This window comes from Schistocerca americana, chromosome X (genome assembly GCF_021461395.2).
Source record: "Schistocerca americana isolate TAMUIC-IGC-003095 chromosome X, iqSchAmer2.1, whole genome shotgun sequence".
Classification (NCBI taxonomy): Eukaryota; Metazoa; Arthropoda; class Insecta; order Orthoptera; family Acrididae; genus Schistocerca; species Schistocerca americana.
Genome location: NC_060130.1, coordinates 760502396 through 760520556, shown reverse-complemented (window position 1 = coordinate 760520556; position 18161 = coordinate 760502396).

The window sequence follows — 18161 nt, the reverse complement described above, 5'->3', positions numbered from 1 at the left end:
TGGGAACAAGAGTATTATTAGTCTGTATGATCTTTCTCTCTCTCAGAGGAAACACACTGTTAGTTGGACACACAGGATAGAATGATTGGGATTAGTACCTATTGTGACAATACAGAATGAAAAGTGTTTTCAGATTTTATGCCATATCATGAATGCGTCATTACAGTTTCCTTTGTAGTTGTGTGAATGATCATGAAACATAACACACCATAGTTGGAAGACTTTCAGTGCATGCACTGTATATGTTCAAAGAGGTCACATTGTTTTGGTATGGAAGTCATTACAAAAGCAACAGATATCTTCTTGGAAACAAGGTCCAAAGAAACACATTACGTTATTTAAAAGTAAACACATGTTTTTGTCACATACTTTTTTATTTCAGCAAACTTTTTGCACAAAGTTAAGATAAGTGTAATCCAAGAGTGTCGAGTATATCACAGTTATAGCTTTTTAACCCACAGTGTGTGGAAGGTGTAGTTTGGGCAGCAATTTTTGGGGGCTGTCTTTGGCACTGACTTGGGTCCACACATTCAGGGTACCACGAACTGAAAAAAAGGATGTATATTTATACGTTCTTGGTGACCAGATTTTGCCCTTTCTTCTGCGTCTTCTTGGTGAATCTCCCAAGGTGACAACTGCCATGTTCATACTCCTGGTTTGACAAGTACTCAGACAGCCTATCACAACTAAACTTTTCTGATAAATCACCCAATTTTCATCCCATAGTCATTGTCTGGGATTATTTGGTGTAGGGACTGAAACATAGCAATCAATATCCCCACAATTTAGCAGCTCTGTGGGTTTTAATCACCAGTGAGTGACTTCAGCTGTGTATAGAAACTTGTGGACTCTGTTCCTTGCTTGCCTTGACATTATCTAGTCTAGAGGTGGTGTTATATAGAATTAGCATAATGTCTCCTGGAGGTGATAAACTTTGAGTCCTGTGTGTTTATTGCAACACAGCTGTTGATGAATTGGTGTTCACTCATCCAGGCCTGTCTATTTCTATCTATGATGTGGCTGAAATAGTAGATAAGAAAGTACCTTGAATAAAAATATTTTCACTTGCAATAAATTTTCAAGTTCATCTGTAACTGATAGGACACTGACGATAACATGTTCCTTCTCCAAAAAGTTAAATAGAAGTTACTGAAACTGATATGGGTGATTATTGTGAGACTTTAAAGTGTGACTTCATTTGATGAAAAGATGAAAGGAAAATAGCTTGATCAACAATTATAGTGTGTACTCAAGAAAAACTAGAAACTGAGAAGAAAAGATAAACGAAGAGAAGTCAATGAAAAACTTTGATGAACATGAAAACAGAAAAACGTAAATCACAACTTCTCACAAAGATATTCAAAATGAAGATTATTAGAGTCACGTGACACAGAATTTCATAATCATTTCACAAAATAAAAAAGTTTGAACATGACACAGAGTAAATCCAATATGTTGTTGTGAATGTGAAGCCAAGCATCAATGATTGATTGTTAGTTAATTTTGAGGATGAGATAACATGTTAAATTATTTATTTAAAAAGTTACTGGTGTAGGAAGACTGACAGTTAAGTCTGATAGAAGATCGGCAAGTTCTCAGTTTTATTTCCGGAAATTGAGAACAGTGCTGCTTTTGATGATAGGAAATTGAGAAGGTCTTCAATCTCCAATCAACAATCATGGTCATATTTCTACACCAAGGTCCCTAGGCCATACTCCTTTAGGTTTTTGCTTGTGGGAATAGCTGAAATGTGGTGTCTACAAACTAAAAGTAAACACAAGAGACTAATTAACTGTTCAGATAATGACTTAGACTGCCCCCATAAAATGCTATCTCAGAAAACTACACATGGTTTTGTCAGGAGAATTTGAAAGTATGTAGATGTTGACGGTGGAATTTATGAAAATCAGCTTTGAACTTAATTATCTGCATTTGCTTAACACCTTCTGTAAGTATTTGTTTGGGCTAAATTCTCACATCTGTATCACTGTAGTCAATAAAAATTGGACAATGTTATATGGAATGTTTTATTAAAGTTAGTCTGTACAACCACCTCCTAAAATATTTACTATTCCTAATGAAACACACTGTATAGTTTTCATTTCTTGTTTTGAAACCCTCATCTTATTACATCACAGATGTAGCCTGCAGTGGCAGCTCCTGATAATTATGTCTTGACTTGTTCTACATCTGTGAAGGCTCTCCTTCAGTGATGAGATCTACAGGAAATAGTTTGTGAATGAATGGATCAATCAATCAATCACATCTCACGTCTTGATATTTACCACGTGACACAAAATAAGCAAAACATAGTGTTGGCACTAGATAATAAATATTTAAGGGGTTGTAACTTATACAGGGTGAACCTGAGCTCCATAAATAAAACTTTTGAAGGCTATTCAGAGATATTTTCTGAGTATTTTGGTGTAAGGGACATGTGGTCTACAGTGGCACATTACAAAAAATTGCATTTCATTTGCTTTCATCTGCCCATTTATCATTGTATCTGTATTGCTCTGAAAATTTATGCACAACTGTACAAATGTCAATAGTGTGCACTGTGTGTTATGTTTGGAAATTAACTTGTTCCAGTCATCATAGGAAACGCATGACACAGTGCTGTATTGTATATTTCAACAATGGAAACTCCACATTGGAATAGATAGATTGCTACTTACTGTAAAGAAGGCACGTTAAGTTGCAGACTGACACAATTAAAAGACACTTACGCAAAGCTTTTGCCCACAGCCTTCATCAGCAAAAGAGAAACACATGCCATTCATATACACAAGCAAGCACACCTCATGTCAATTTCGGCAGCTCAGATTCTGGCCTGAGCTTCCGGAGTTGTGGTCATGTGTGCATGAGGTGTGCATGCTTATATGTATGAAATGGTTTGTGTTTCTCTTTTGCTGATGAAAACTGTGGCTGAAAGCATCGTATAAGTGTCTTTTGATTGTGCCTATGTGCGACTTAACATGCCTACTGCATTGTAAATTCGTATTTATTCTGATCATTTTCGTCTTTGACCATCATCCAGGAAGAAAGAAAAACAATAAAGTTTTCACATCTCATACTTTATGCAGCATGGGATTAACATCCTTCTTAAAGTCACCTATTGTGTGCAACAGAATAATAAAGCTTCACAATAAAATGATGTGGCCCATTCACTGGCAAAAGACAAACTCTGTTGGAGAGAGTGAGCCACATCATCTCAACCAAAACTAGTCACAATAAATACAGATTTACAATACAGGACTGTGTCATGCATTTCCCACAAAATATTTCTGCTGCTGATTGTCACCTAAAGTAGTATTTGTTCCATTCATTCACTGAATTTGCTGTTGACAACTCTTCAACCTCACACTTGTATTCATAATATTACTACTACTACACGAAACTTTTGCATCTGAGGGTCATTGTATTACTGTGCATTTTGTGATGTATGTTCTGGTAATAGCATATTAAAGACTTTTTCACTGTTGTGAACATATTTTCTCAAAATAAAGATAACTAGGGTAACAAACTGAACAAACCATAATTTCATTACTGCTCTGCAATAAGCACCAGAGGCCACAGGTCCCTTATATACTCTGGAAATATTCCTCAATAATGGCCTGAATTTTGTTGGTGTAGTTTGGTTTACCCTGTATATGCCACTGCCCATTTGCTACATGATATACCTCATTCACAATCAACAGCTGAATCATATTATGTTTTATGTGCTTTATTGTGTCTTCAGTCTGAAGACTGGTTTGAGGCAGTTTTACATGCTAGTCTATCCTGTGCAAACCTCTTCATCAACAAATAGCTATTGCAACCTACATCCATTTCAACCTCTTTACTTACTCATGCCTTAGACTCCCTCTACAACTTTTAACCCACACATTTCCCTCCATTCCCAACCTGATTATCCCCTGATGCCACAGGGTGTGTCAAATCAACCAGTTCCTTCTTTTAATCAAACTGAGCCCTAAATTTGTCTCTCCACTTCAATTCAGTACCTCCTCATTTGTCATATGTCGATATTCAATATTAACAAATTTCTCTTCTTCAGAAACTGTTTTCTTGCCACTGCGAGTCCACGTTTTATATGCTCTCTACTCCACCCATCATCATTTATTTTACTGCCAAAATAGCTAAAGTCATCTACTATGGTACTCTAAGTGACTCGTTTTGTAATCTAGTTCCCTCAGCATCACCCAATTTAGTTCAGCTACATTCCATTACTCTTCTTTTTCTTCTGTTGATGTTCACTTTATAATCTCTTTCCAATACACTAGCCACTCTGTTCAGCTGCTTTTCCAAGTGCATTGCTATCTACGACAGAGTTACAATGTCATTGGAAAACCTGAATGTTTTTATTTCTTCTCCCTGAACTTTAATTCCTCTTCCAGATTTTTCGTGGTTCCCTTCACGGCTTGCTCAGTGTACCGATTGAATGGCATCTCGGATACTAAGACCTTGTCTCACTTTCTTCTTGGCCTTGACTTCCCAGACATGTCCTTTGATTCTTGTAACTGCAGTCTGGTTTCTGTACAAGTTATAAATAACCTCTTGCTTTCTTTATTTTATCCCTGCTACCTTCAGAATTTCAAGGAGGGTATTCCAATCAACATTGTCAATAGGTTTTGTTAAGTCTACAAATGCTATTAGTGTAGGTTTGCCTTTCTTCAACTTATGTTCTAAGATAAGACATAGGGGCTGTATGGTCTCTGATATTCGTATATTTCTTTGAAACCCAAACTCATCTTTCCTAAGGTAAGCCTCTTCCAGTTTCTCCAGTTTTCTGTTAAATAATTTGTGCAATATTTTGTAATAATAAATTTTTAAACTTAAAGTTTGGTGATATTTTCACCTGTCAGCACCTGTCTACTTTGGCAGTGGAGTCATTAAATTCTTCTGTAAGTCTGCAAGTATTTCCCTTACATCGGATCTTGCACACCAGGTGGAATAGTTTTGTCATGGCTAACACTCCTACAGATTTCAATAATCATAAGGGAATGTCATCCACTCCAAGTTCCTTGTTTTGACTTAGGTCTATCAGTGCTCTATCATTCATTTTCTATAATATTTTGATTTTGTTGCCCTAACACAGACCCTTCATCTATTCCTTCCACCTTTCAACATTATCTTCTCTTGACAACTCAGAGATAACTAATAGTGAGGAAATTGCTGAAATCTTTAACCAACATTTTTTAACTGTCCCAACACAGATAGGTTGCCATGGTTCTGTAGATAAAGCTGCCCGTATAATGAAAACTAATTTTCCAGAACCTTTCAGTCAAATAAGTGTGCTTCCCATTACTGCCAATGAAATCAAAAAAATCATACAGTCTTTGAAAAATAAACATTCTGCTGGTATCGACGATATTTCAAGCAAGCTGTTGAAGGCTTGCTGTAGTGAAGTGACAGAAGTTTTGTCTCACATCTGCAACACATCCATGCAACAAGGAGTGTTTCCAGATAGAATGAAATACTCTGTTGTCAGGCCCCTGTACAAAGCAGGGGATGCTACAAATGTGTCAAACTATCGCCCTATCTCTCTATTAACAACATTTTCAAAAGTCCTAGAAAAAGCTCTGTACAACAGGATTGTGGCACACCTTGGTGACCTGAACATCATTAACAGTCAGCAGTTTGGTTTTCAAAAGGGAGTTTCAATAGATAACGTAATTTTCTCATTCACAAATGATGTTCTAGAGTCTATAAACAGCAAGAGGCTGCCAATTGGTGTCTTATGTGACCCATCAAAGGCATTCGACTGTGTAGATCACCAGATACTCTTCAAGAAGGCCTGTCATTATGGAATTACAGGACCTGTAGGGAACTGGTTAAAATCGTACCTCGAAAATAGGAAACAGAAGATTATTCTAGATGTTTCAGATAGTGTATCACAATATACAGTGGACTCTGAGTGGGGAATTGTGCAGCATGGAGTGCCACAGGGATCAGTGCTTGGGCCCTTGCTGTTCCTCATATATGTTAATGACCTTCCTTTATCCATCAATAAGAAGTGTAAATTTACAATGTTCGCTGATGATACGAGCATTGTGGTGGATAATGTGTCAGCTACTGACTTAGAATCCGAGGTCAATGATATCCTTAAAGAAGTTCTGGGTTGGTTTAGTATTAACTCCCTTTCAATAAACCTGAAAAAAAAAACAATTTTATCCAGCTCCAGACAACCCACAAAAACCCAAAAGAAATAGTTATCACACAGAATGATCAGATGATAAAGCAAGTGTACTTATCAAAATTCCTAGGTGTATACGTGGACAGTAGGCTGAATTGGGAACATCACGTTCTACAAACACTAAAACGGCTGACGTCGGCAACATTTGCTTTACGAATTTTGTCACGCTTCAATGACATTACCATCTCAAAGTCGGCTTACTTTGGCTATTTTCATTCAGTCATGTGTCATGGCATCATCTTCTGGGGCAATACACCTGCCGCAAAGAAAATCCTCACAGCACAAAAAAGAGCAATAAGAATCATTTGTGGTGTACCCCCACGAACCTCATGTCGAAATCTTTTTAAACGACTTGAAATACTGACAGCAACAAATCAGTACGTATAATCACTGATGTGCTTCATAATAAATAACCCCACTCTGTATGAAACGAATTGCCTACATCATGAACATAACACCAGAAGAAAAGAGGATTTCCACTGTGAGTTAAAGATCTTGACACTTATTCAGAAAGGGGTAAAGTACGCTGGAACGAAAATTTTCAATTCTCTACCCAACAGCATCAAAAGTATAAGGAGTAGTACATCAGTATTTAAACGTAGCTTGAGAAATTATTTACTTGAGACCTCACTTTATTCACTAGAGGAATTCTTTCAGAGAAATAAGTAAAACTCAGATTGGAAAGATGTTTTTAAATTTTTTGACACTGTTTACTGTTAAACTAATGTAATAATGCCCTAATGTAAAAATTCCTGTTTTTCTCATTTCCATTTTTGGGTCACTTTTAAACCCAAAGTGGGGAGTTTTGATTGCTGTTCAAGGTTAAAATAGATGCAATAATGCCCTAAATATGAAACTGCTATCTTCACATTTATGTTGACTAGTTTTTAAGCTAATAAGTGACTTTTGTGCACTGTTATTAATACTATAACAATGTCTTTATTCTATGTATTTTATTATGTACATTGACACGTTCCACATCTGAGTGACTTGCTCACATGTACAGATCTATGGAACAAGTATATAAATAAATAAATAAATATAAATAAATAAATCTCTGCTTATTACTGGCTTGCGATCTGACCTCTTGGTATTCATATATCTACTTCTGTTTCCTTACTGATAAATAAGAGGGTTCATCCTTTGAATCTAATTATGGACATGAAGTTGTCTATAACAAACTGTAACTCCACTGTCACAATTCAACACAGAAAGGGTTAAATTCCAACTCCATGGCCATTACACCGAAATATTTATACATATGTCCCCTACAGTAACTTATACCTTTTTTGTGTATATACAAGTACAGTGTAGAAGGAAGAAAATTATCATTATAGAGCAACCACATTATGCATTTTGATAGATTAATTGACCTTTTCTTGGTCCAATTTTATCGAACAGCACAAACTACATATTTGATACAGGATAGATCAAAATGATGAAACAGTTATATTTAGTATCAGTAAATAGAAGTGAAAGTAAATTGGTAGATATTCTTATAATCTAAGTTTAGTTGCACCTGCTTAAGGACTGGATCAAAATAAATATGCAGTAAAACATAGCACCAGCAAAATTGCTGGTAAATTAAAATTAGGTATCTATCCTTACAATTGAATTTTTAACTAACATTTGTTTTACATATTCAGACATTCTTTTACAGAATAGAAACAACACTTTATTATAAATATGTTTAGTTTCATTTTAAGTATTTGCTATATAGCAATTTTTATTTCCTCTGGTATCTGAATGTGTAAATAATTAGACATCAGGCATATTCCACTATCACTTCCATCTCCATTGGGTATGATTTTCTTACATAACACTAGTGTACACACTTCATGGGTTGTAGTTTACACTACATTTTGCTTTATCTATTTGCACTGACCAGCTATTCCTGCAGTATTCTGGAATTCAGATAAACCTAGAGGATACCTTGTTATATTTTAAATATGCCCCAAAAAGAAGGCACAGAATACAGTGAGTGAACATGAGAGGCACTTCGTAGATAAACTGTTATATTAATGTTTTCAAGACATAATTGATGCAGAATATCTACAGGTCATTCAGTGAATTTTAGGAGCTGTTCTATATGTCTAGCACATCCTGAGCTTGTACCACCTGCTGCACAGAGAATTGTGGAGTACTGTTTCATTTAAGAAGATCCTCTTGACTATGAACTACTTGCATCTGATGCTAAGAGAGCATAGACAGCAGCTTACCAGAAAATTAACAAAAGCTCATTTTAGTACACTCATTTAGTTTAACATTTGACTACACATGTGACATGACATTGTGCCAAAGATCACTTCCAATATGTGTTTTTGAATAATGTTCTAAATGTATGGCAGGTACAGAATTGTGATATAACATCAAATATCTCATCTGCTATGAAAAAGATGGCTAATGACATCAATCAGTGATTATGTTGGCCTACAACTTAATTTATAACACTGTCTCTAATGATTAGCTGCAGTGCTAAAAAGTGTGTATGTGAGGACTAACCACAGATTTCTTGTCAAGTTAGATGTGCTGGACAGATAATTTTCAGCACAAGTCAAGGTAACACTAACTGTCTCAGTTTTTGCCATGAATATGTAGACCATTCATACCTAATTAAGGTATTGAAGCTCAATGAATTCAGTAAAAAATCCAGATATTTTCACCTACCTCAGCATAAGTGGCATATGAGAAAAGCCTTATGTGGGCCATCAAAAGCTTGTGACAACAATAGTCTGTGAGATTATAGACCCAATTTATTCTTAGATTTAATGAGTTTCTTTGGAGCAAAGTGATTTCACTCTAAAAATCAGCATGGGCTCTGTGGACGCATTTGAGAGGATGACGGTTCAATCCTGCATCCAGCCATCCTGATTTAGGTTTTTCGTGATTTCCCTAAATCGCTTCAAGCAAAAAGCTGGGATGGTGCCTTTGAAAGGGCATGGCTGACTTCCTTGCCCATCCTTCCCTAATGTGATAAGACCGATGACCCCACAGTTTGGTCTCTTCCCCCCAGATCAACCCAACCGCTCTGTGGACAGTGATTTGTGTGAGACCCAAATCACCTCTATATTACATGGTCACACAATAAGCTTACTTGGTTAAAAGAAGTCACTAAGTAACAGTGACATTGTGCCACAAGACCCATTAAGTAATATGTATTCCATTGTTTTAAGGAGAAATTGATGCGTTTTTGAACTGTAGTATGGTGGGAGGTTTTATTGCTACAATCTTAAACTGCTTTTGAAGTATTGGTGCAGATCTCAACAGAGTGAAGACAGACAAATGCAGTCAGTAATAGTGCCATCCTCTGCTATCATATTGGCGTAGTGATGCCTCTCGATATTTTATCATATATGTAAGCTATGTTAAGTGCGGTTTATTTATTCCACAATGAAAAAGGTCCATAGTATTTAATTTGGCAAACATAAGTTTAAAGTGAACCACAACAGATTTTTTTAAATGAAACATTTTGTATTATTTTTCACATAATAATCCAATATAATTTTTAGTTACAAAAATTTGTTATGTAGAAAGTGTGAAACTTCTTGTTCACAAAGAAGTAAAACACAGACTTTTGCATTCTTTTACACACTTCAGTGAAATATAAATTTATCTACAGATAAACTGAAAGTTTCACTATTGTCCCTGCAAAATTGTACCCTGTGAATTCTTCACTACAATAGGAGCTCTTTGTTGCTGAAAGATTGTGGAGCAATATTTTCAGAGAATAAAGCTCCCTGTAAGTTTCTTTCAGAGAATTCCATGCACCACTATATAATACATTTGTGTCAATATTTGCACACACACTTATGTGTTACATAGCATGTGAAAGGTCATTCACAATAACCCATTGTGAATGTAAGTGAGCAAGGGCAACTCTCTGTTAGGGAAATGGCCTTCCAAGTGATACTGAGTGGGGTGGTGCAGTGGCAAGCACACTTGACTTGCATTCAGAAGGACGATGGTTCAAATCCAAGTTGCCATCCTGATTTAGGTTTTCTGTGATTTCCCTAAATTTATCCAGGCAAATGCTGAGATGGTTCTTACAAAAGGGCACATCTGATTTCTTTCTCCATCCTTGAAACATTCTGAGCTTGTGCTCCATCTATAATGACCTCAATGTTGACTGGACATTAAACCCTATTGCATCTTCCTTCCAAAGGATCACATTCTGTGTGTGTATCCCTTAAGAATGATGGCTGATTCTATCAATGTTGGACTACAAATCTAAATATGGTTGAAGGAAATCAAGAGGATACTACCATACATCAGACTATTCTAAACAAACCACAGGGCCAGTGAAACCAACCTTTTGGTTGATAGGGATCTTGTTTGTGAAGATGTCATTTTGTTATACTCTTAAAAGTCATATGGAAATGTGTGTTGGAACTAAACTGATTGCTTGTTGTCCAAACATACTTCCTTCATGGCACTGAAGTGTGTATATTTAATATTATCTACAACCATTACATTCTTTATGTCTGTCAACACTTACTTTTTTCTTGCTGCAGAATCATTTGTTGCACATCTTTAATAAAGGTAATGTTTTCCTCCGGTAAAAAAATATGTAACACTGCCCTATTGTGCTGTCAGTGAGCACTGATCCCTGACAGTTCATAGTGCCGCTGCCAGCTTCCAACTGTTAAACGCAAATGGCTTAGGGGGAAAATTGTAGTTATCTAAAAACTGTGTCAACACTGAGGCATTCCCCAGGACATGTACAAAATTGTATTATGTGGTTGATTGAGATAGATACAAGAAGCAGTTGCACCAAGGCCACTGCAACTGTCATGGATTTTCTCTCACTGACTATTATAGTACAGCACATTTTGTGTACAAGGAACCTGCCATGGTTGTACCCCATATGTGAACTACATGATACTGAAATGCAACATATTCCATTCATTTCAGTTTCCAAACTTTGCTCTCATAACATCACTCTTTGACATTATACTTCTACGGAGTTTAGTGAATTACAGCATTCTCTTACTGACACTGTAAATCTGTATCTTACCTGTACACAGTCTAATTGAAGATGGATGTTAAATATTTCAGGAGGTGGTTTTATTGACAACTGCAACACACATTCAGTTGCCACTGGGTGTGAAACTGAAGTTGTTTGAATGTCATTAACAAAAAAACTCACAAAAATGATAGAGGGCACATAGGTAACTAACGCACATTATTGATGCAAATTCACAAAAAGCAGTGTTTGCTGATATGAAACTTCCTGGCAGATTAAAACTGTGTGCCGGACCAAGACTCGAACTCGGCACACAGTTTTAATTTGCCAGGAAGTTTCATTATCCTAGTCATCATTGTCATCCACCACCATTTGACATGCAGGCCTCCTCTGGACTTTGCCTATAAAAACCTGTGTTGCACCAGTGTGTTTTATAAAATCGTTAGGTTACCTTGATTGTAATCCTCAGTTCCTGAATTTGTTTTGTATTAAATGTTTATTTCTTAATGGTATAGGATAAAATGTGTAGTATACAGTAATTGTAAACTTGCTATTTTGAACACACTGAAAATTTAATTTAAAAAAGCATGAAGTGTACCAAAAGCAATCCATACCTTTTTTACTCTGTTGTTTATTTCCTCTCTTGTTCATCCAGTCATCTTCAGCTGCCTAATTACAAAAACATATCATCCTGTTCTCAAACCTCATTGTTAATCTGCACAATTTACTTTTCTGTGTGTTCATTATATATTATTTATGTCTTACTATTGATTTTTGGACCTACTTTCAAATTTTCTCTGTTAAGTTCTTCCGTTAGTTGCTGAAGTTTGCCTGCACTAGAGGCAAGCAATACATTGTCATCAGCAAAATGAAATTCAGTCACTTATATTCCATTATTGTTTATTAGTCCTTTATTTCTCTAGTTTAGGCATGACAAGATTTCCTTTGGGGCTGTTGAGAATAGCATTTTTGATACGGGTTCTCCATGCCTGACTCTTAATTCTGAATTTCTGTCTATTCTGATGAAGTTGATTGGAAGCTAAAGCAATGATGCTTATATTCTTCACTATACTAACATAGATTGAAGCAATGCCTAGTTTCTCAAGGGCTATTAGTATAAATTTCATAGACATTGAACCAAATACTTAAATAAAACCAATGATTCATAGGGAAAGTAGTAATCTATAGGCCTGCTCACTACCCTGTTCCATAATTTCATTCACAATTACTTGCAAATTGTTCTTATGTTGTATAGGCTTTTAAACCAACTTATTCCTCTCAGTGTTTTTTTCTACATGATTAGTGAATATTTTAGTGAGGTTCTTGTGTGTTACAAAGAGGAGGCTGACAGTTCTAGAAATTTTTCTGTTTTTTATTTTCTTGTTTTTCTTGTTTCTTGTGAAGTATATTAAAATGCAGTTATCTCCCAGTGCCTTTCATTTTTTCACAATTGAAATGGCATTATACACCTCATCTGGCATTACCTCTGGAATATCATTATTTTTTTTTATTTGTCTGTCATTCTGACCCATCTCTTCAACTGTGTAAACACACTAAGAAGTCTTGGAGAACACTTGTAAAATTTCTCTCTGTCCTTAGTTTCCAAGTCATCTTAACTGGTGAACTGCTGTGTCTACCAGACATCAGCGTTTTTTCCCCCCAGGTATAATTATCCTCTCCCATCCTCATGAAGACATTCCTGAATAGATCTTTTCAGTTCATCACATCCTTTAATATACATTTTAGTTACTTTGAACTAACACCTTTGTTAAATAATTGCTTCCTCCATTTATTTCAGTACCATCTTCATTTTCTAATGTTGGCACAATTTTTGCATGACAACATTTTCAGTCAAGCTCATTGTGCAGCTATAATATACCCTGTTCTCGTAGATGTAATGGACTTAAATTCTGCTCTTCTTTACTTTATATAGTTTCAGTTTTTATCTAATTGAAAAATATTACAGTTCCAAATGTGCAACCTGGGCTCATAGCCTGTTGACAAGATTGTGAATTTATGGACAGGAGACAAATTGCAGAACAACTTTGCTGAGTGCGTTATCTGATCAAACATGTGTGGACACCCTATGTAATGCAGAATTGACCACTAGATATCATGAGATGTAGACCCACCTATATAAAAAGTGGCAAAAAGTATTGTGTTGTCAGTAATGAAGTAGTTACAATGGAACGGGCTGTTCAAGAGAGCCCAGTGATTTCAAATGTGGACTAGTCATTAGATGTTACCTAAGAACCAGATCCAACACCAACATTTTAATCCTTTTAAAGCTGCTCAAATCGATGGCTGATGTGACTGTGAAGTGCAAATGCAAAGGAACAACCACAGCTAAACCAAACCAAGCAGACCTCATGTACTGACAGACAAGGACTGTTGAGCTTTGTGGAGGATGGCTGTAACAAATCTCCTGAAATCAGTACAAGAAATTACTCAAGTTTCAAAGTTTTGTCAGCTGTCCACCTAGCGCAGAAACTAAATAGAATGGAGTAGAATGAGCAGATCCCTGTAAGCCACCTATGTCTGTAGTCAATGCTAAGTGATTCTAGGGGTAGTGTAAAGAGTGCTGCTATTGGACAGCAGATTACTGGAAACTAGTGATTTGGAGCTATGAATCATGTTATGACATGGCAATCTGATGGAACGGTGAATGTCTAGAGAATGTTACCTGCCATAATGTATAGTGCCTACAGTGAAATGAAGAGGAGGTGGTGGTAAGGTACAGGGATGTTTTTCATGGTTAGGGTGTGGTTCCTTTATTGTGCTTAACAAAATGCTAAATGCAGAAGGATAAGCATTCATTTTGCAGAATTCAGAGACAATGACTGACTGTATCAGCACAACGGTGCACCCTGTCATAAAGCAATATCTGCAAGGCAATGATTTCTGGAAAAAAGCATTTTGAAATGGATTGGCCTTTTCAGAATCACAACCTGAACCCAATAGAACACCTTTGGGTTGAGTCAGAATGTTGACTTCAGTCCAGACTGCAGCAGCCAACATCACTTACCTTCCCTGGTTTCAGCTCATGAGGAAGAATGGGTTGCCATTCCTCCAAAGGCCTTCAGAAACATCATTGAAAGTGTTCGCAGAGTTCAGACAGTCATAAAGATGAAGGATGGACACATCCTATATTAATGTCAACTAATAGGTGTCCACATAATTTTTTGCAGATAGTGGGTATGTTGTCTGCATATACAGCTAAGGAAGACTGGCGTAAGAACAAAACAGAATCATCTGTTGCGAGAACATGAGAAGAAACACACTTGAAGGACCATGGTGGAAACAATTTAAACCATAACTTTGAAGATCCTAAACGTTTTTGCTTAATTTAGTTGGGCATGCCTCACTATTACTAAATGCATTTTCATAGTGTACATTTCTAATTCCTTGCCCAATGTGTTTGTTTCATTCTGGCTGTGTATCTCTTCTCATTCCACATCTTACTAATCTATGATCACTTGAAATTCTAAAATGGAATGAGACCACCACGTGCAATACTATTTTCTTATCATTTGATAAATAATGTGCAACAGTTTAAACTATGTTTTAAAAATCCTGACACTGAGTTCAATACATTTTACAGCTATCTTCACAACATTGTTTATAGTTCTTCTGGTGATTTCTTGATATATGATGGCTGTACTCTTCATAAAGTGATCTGCTATCTTTACTACTTCTTAGTAGACTGCTTTGTATCATCTGTGTGGAAAGAAAATGTAATAAGGTTATGACCAAAGAAGAGTCAAGATCAAGAGCATGCATTTTTATTGTAATAATCAGTTCTGACTTTCAGATCTAAAATATGGAGGTGGTAATAGCAACCACTGGCATCGGCTGGTGTGCCTCATCAAAACTTTGATTTTTGTTTGCTAGACTTGCAAAATAATCTTTAAATGCTTTTGACAGTTTCAGTCCATTGCTCAATCTGTGACCATAAGAATGTTCTTTAACTCTCCTTAATGTAGATCTCCAGCACACTAACTGGTCTCTCTCTCTCTCTCTCTCTCTCTCTCTCTCTCTCTCTCTCTCTCTCTCTCTCTCTCTCTCTCTCTCTGCCTAAGAAACTTGTACAAACTGTAAAATGACTGTTCCAGAAGAAACTGCATCATAGGCCCCCAAAATGTGGACTTGTTACCAAACTTACATTTCACATTTGGGCAGAGATCATTATTAAATCGTGTGCACACCCTTCTGCACCATTGTCAGATTTTTATGATCATTAAGTAAGTCACGCTTCCTCCCTGTATTGTTTTAATGATCATCATTATTTATTTTATATAACTCATTATTTTTACTGAAGAAATACGTAAGTGAAAATATATACATTGAGAAGTAATAGTAAGGATTTTTGATTCCACAAAAGGTTCTACCACTAGATCTATAGTCTACACCACTCACTATTCTTACAACACATTTTTGGACCAAGAATATTTTCTTTGCTAGTGATTGGTTTTTCCAAAATATAATTCCATAAGTCATTAGAGAATGGAAGTATTCATAGTATGCTGCTTTCATAACGTTTAAGTTCCCACTCTCAGAGATATTACACATGGCAAAAATTGATGAGCTGGCTTTCTTGTGAAAATTTATTATATGATGAGACCAGTTTAATCTGCAGTCAATTGTAACCCCCAGGAACTTCACTTTTTCAATTCTTTCTATTGCCTGTGTGGGACACTTAACAGTTATCTCATCCTCAATTTTGGCAATTGCAGTGAAATGAATATAGTTAGCTTAAGAGTCCATTGACACGAAACCATTTAACAAAATCGATGAGAATATTGTTAATAGTTCCTTGAAGACTTTCACATTCATGACCATCGATCGTAATTTTGGTGTCATCTGCGAGAATGGTAAAATTGCACTGTAGCTTTGTACGTTATGGTGGGTCATTTATAAATATCAGAAAAAGTGAAGGACTAAGAATGAATCCTTAGGGCACTCCATATTTGATGCTGTTCCATTTTGATGAAACCAGGATACTACAGAAATCATATATACTGTCTAATACTATTTCCTGCTTCCTATCTGTGAGGTAGAACTGTAACCACTTATTTGATACACCACTTATTTCTTGAAGGTTAGCTTTCTGTAATAGTGTCAAAACCTTTCTATAAATCACAAAATAATCCTGTTGCACCGTTTTGTCATTTAGAGAATCTAGAATTTTATTGCTTGTTTTGTTGACAGACCCTTTCAGGAACCAAACTGTCTTTTGCTGAGAATATTAAATTGATCTAGACATCCCAAAATTCTTGTGTACATGAGATTTTCTGGTATCTTCATAAAGCAGTCAAGAGAGAAATTGGCCAGGAATTTGTAACTTCTATTTTTTCACCTTTTTTGAAGAAGGGTTTCACAACAGCATATGAGAATTTGTCAGGCTTGTTGTAGGATGCATTGATAATGTGGCTAAATACATCATTTATTGAACCACAGGACTGTTTCAACGAATTGTTAGAGATGATATATACTTCAGCGGAATTTTTATTCTTCTGTGAGATGACTCTTCTTTCAGTTTCAGATACTGTTATGGGGCTAATATCAATTTTACTGATATTTCTGCGAATATTAATTTGCATAAGACTCGAGGCTTTATTAACAGACCCTTTGCAGCCTATTTGTTCTAACACTGACAAGAAGTGTCTTTTGAAAATATTGGCCATGATTTTTGGACTGCATACAAGATTTACATCATAATTGATTTTGATGTCTTCTAAATTTCTCTTGATCTTCCCTGTCTCCCTTGTAACAACATGCCACATAGTCTTCATCTAATTTTAGAGGTATCAAGTTCACAATATAATGCTTTTGATTTTTGTATCAGCTTCTTTAGGACCTTACAGTACATTTTATAATAACCAGTTTTTATTGTGTACTTTGACACTCGCTGGATAAAACTTATCTAGTCATGCTGCCGCAAAAGACTCCGAGGACACTTAGATATTACCTCTTGGTTCTGCACGACTGTTTAATTCCCTTTGTGATCTAAGGTTTGTTCAGGAATGTGGGAGTATTGTTTATAACAAACTTTTTTGGAAAAAACCTCTTCAAAGAGGGATGAGAATTCTCTTACAAGTATGTTAAATTTGGTGTTAGCCTCATCCACCCTATATACCAGGCTCCAGTCCATCTGCTGTAGTTTATATTTAAGATTTTCTGAGTCTGTAGTCATTAATCTTATAAGATTTCCAGGTGGGGATTGTTTTCTTGACAGGTGTTCTGTCGTGCAAAGAGATGAGTTGTCCATCACAGTCACATAGCCCATTCAAGACAGGGGTAACAGTGAAGCTGTTGCATATGCTTTCATCTGTAAATATATTGTGTATCAAAGTCTGAATTTCAGTTGTGATGCTTACATCTATAAATATATTGTCTATCATAGTCTGATTCTCAGATGTGATTCTAGTGGAAAAGTCAACTACATGAATTCATCAGATGTTGAAGCTATATTTTGTTGTTGCTTTCAATTGAAATGTTTACATTTAAAATTTCAAAGTATGATAAGTTCATTATTTTTTGAAAATAAAGCAGACAATAATAACTCCATTTGAACCAGAAAGATCCTGAAGTTAACCTAAGGTGCCCTGTATATTGTCATTACTAATACAGTTGTGCAACCTACACTCTAAATACACTGAGGTGACAAAAGTCACGGGATACCTCCCAATATCATGTCAGATCACCTTTTTCCCAGCGTAGTGCAGCAACTCAATGTGGTATGAACTCGACGAGCTGTTGGAAGTCCCCTGCTGAAATATTGAGCCATGCTGCCTCTATAGCCATACATAACTGCAAAAGTGTTGCCAGTGCAGGATTTTGTGCATGAACTGGTCTCTCAATTATGTCCCATAAATGTTTGGTGGGATTCGTGTTGGATGATCTGGGTGTCCAAACCAATTCATTCAAATTGTCCCGAATCGTCTTATAACCAATGGTGAACAATTTTGGCCCAGTGACATGAAGTGTTGTCATCCATAAAAA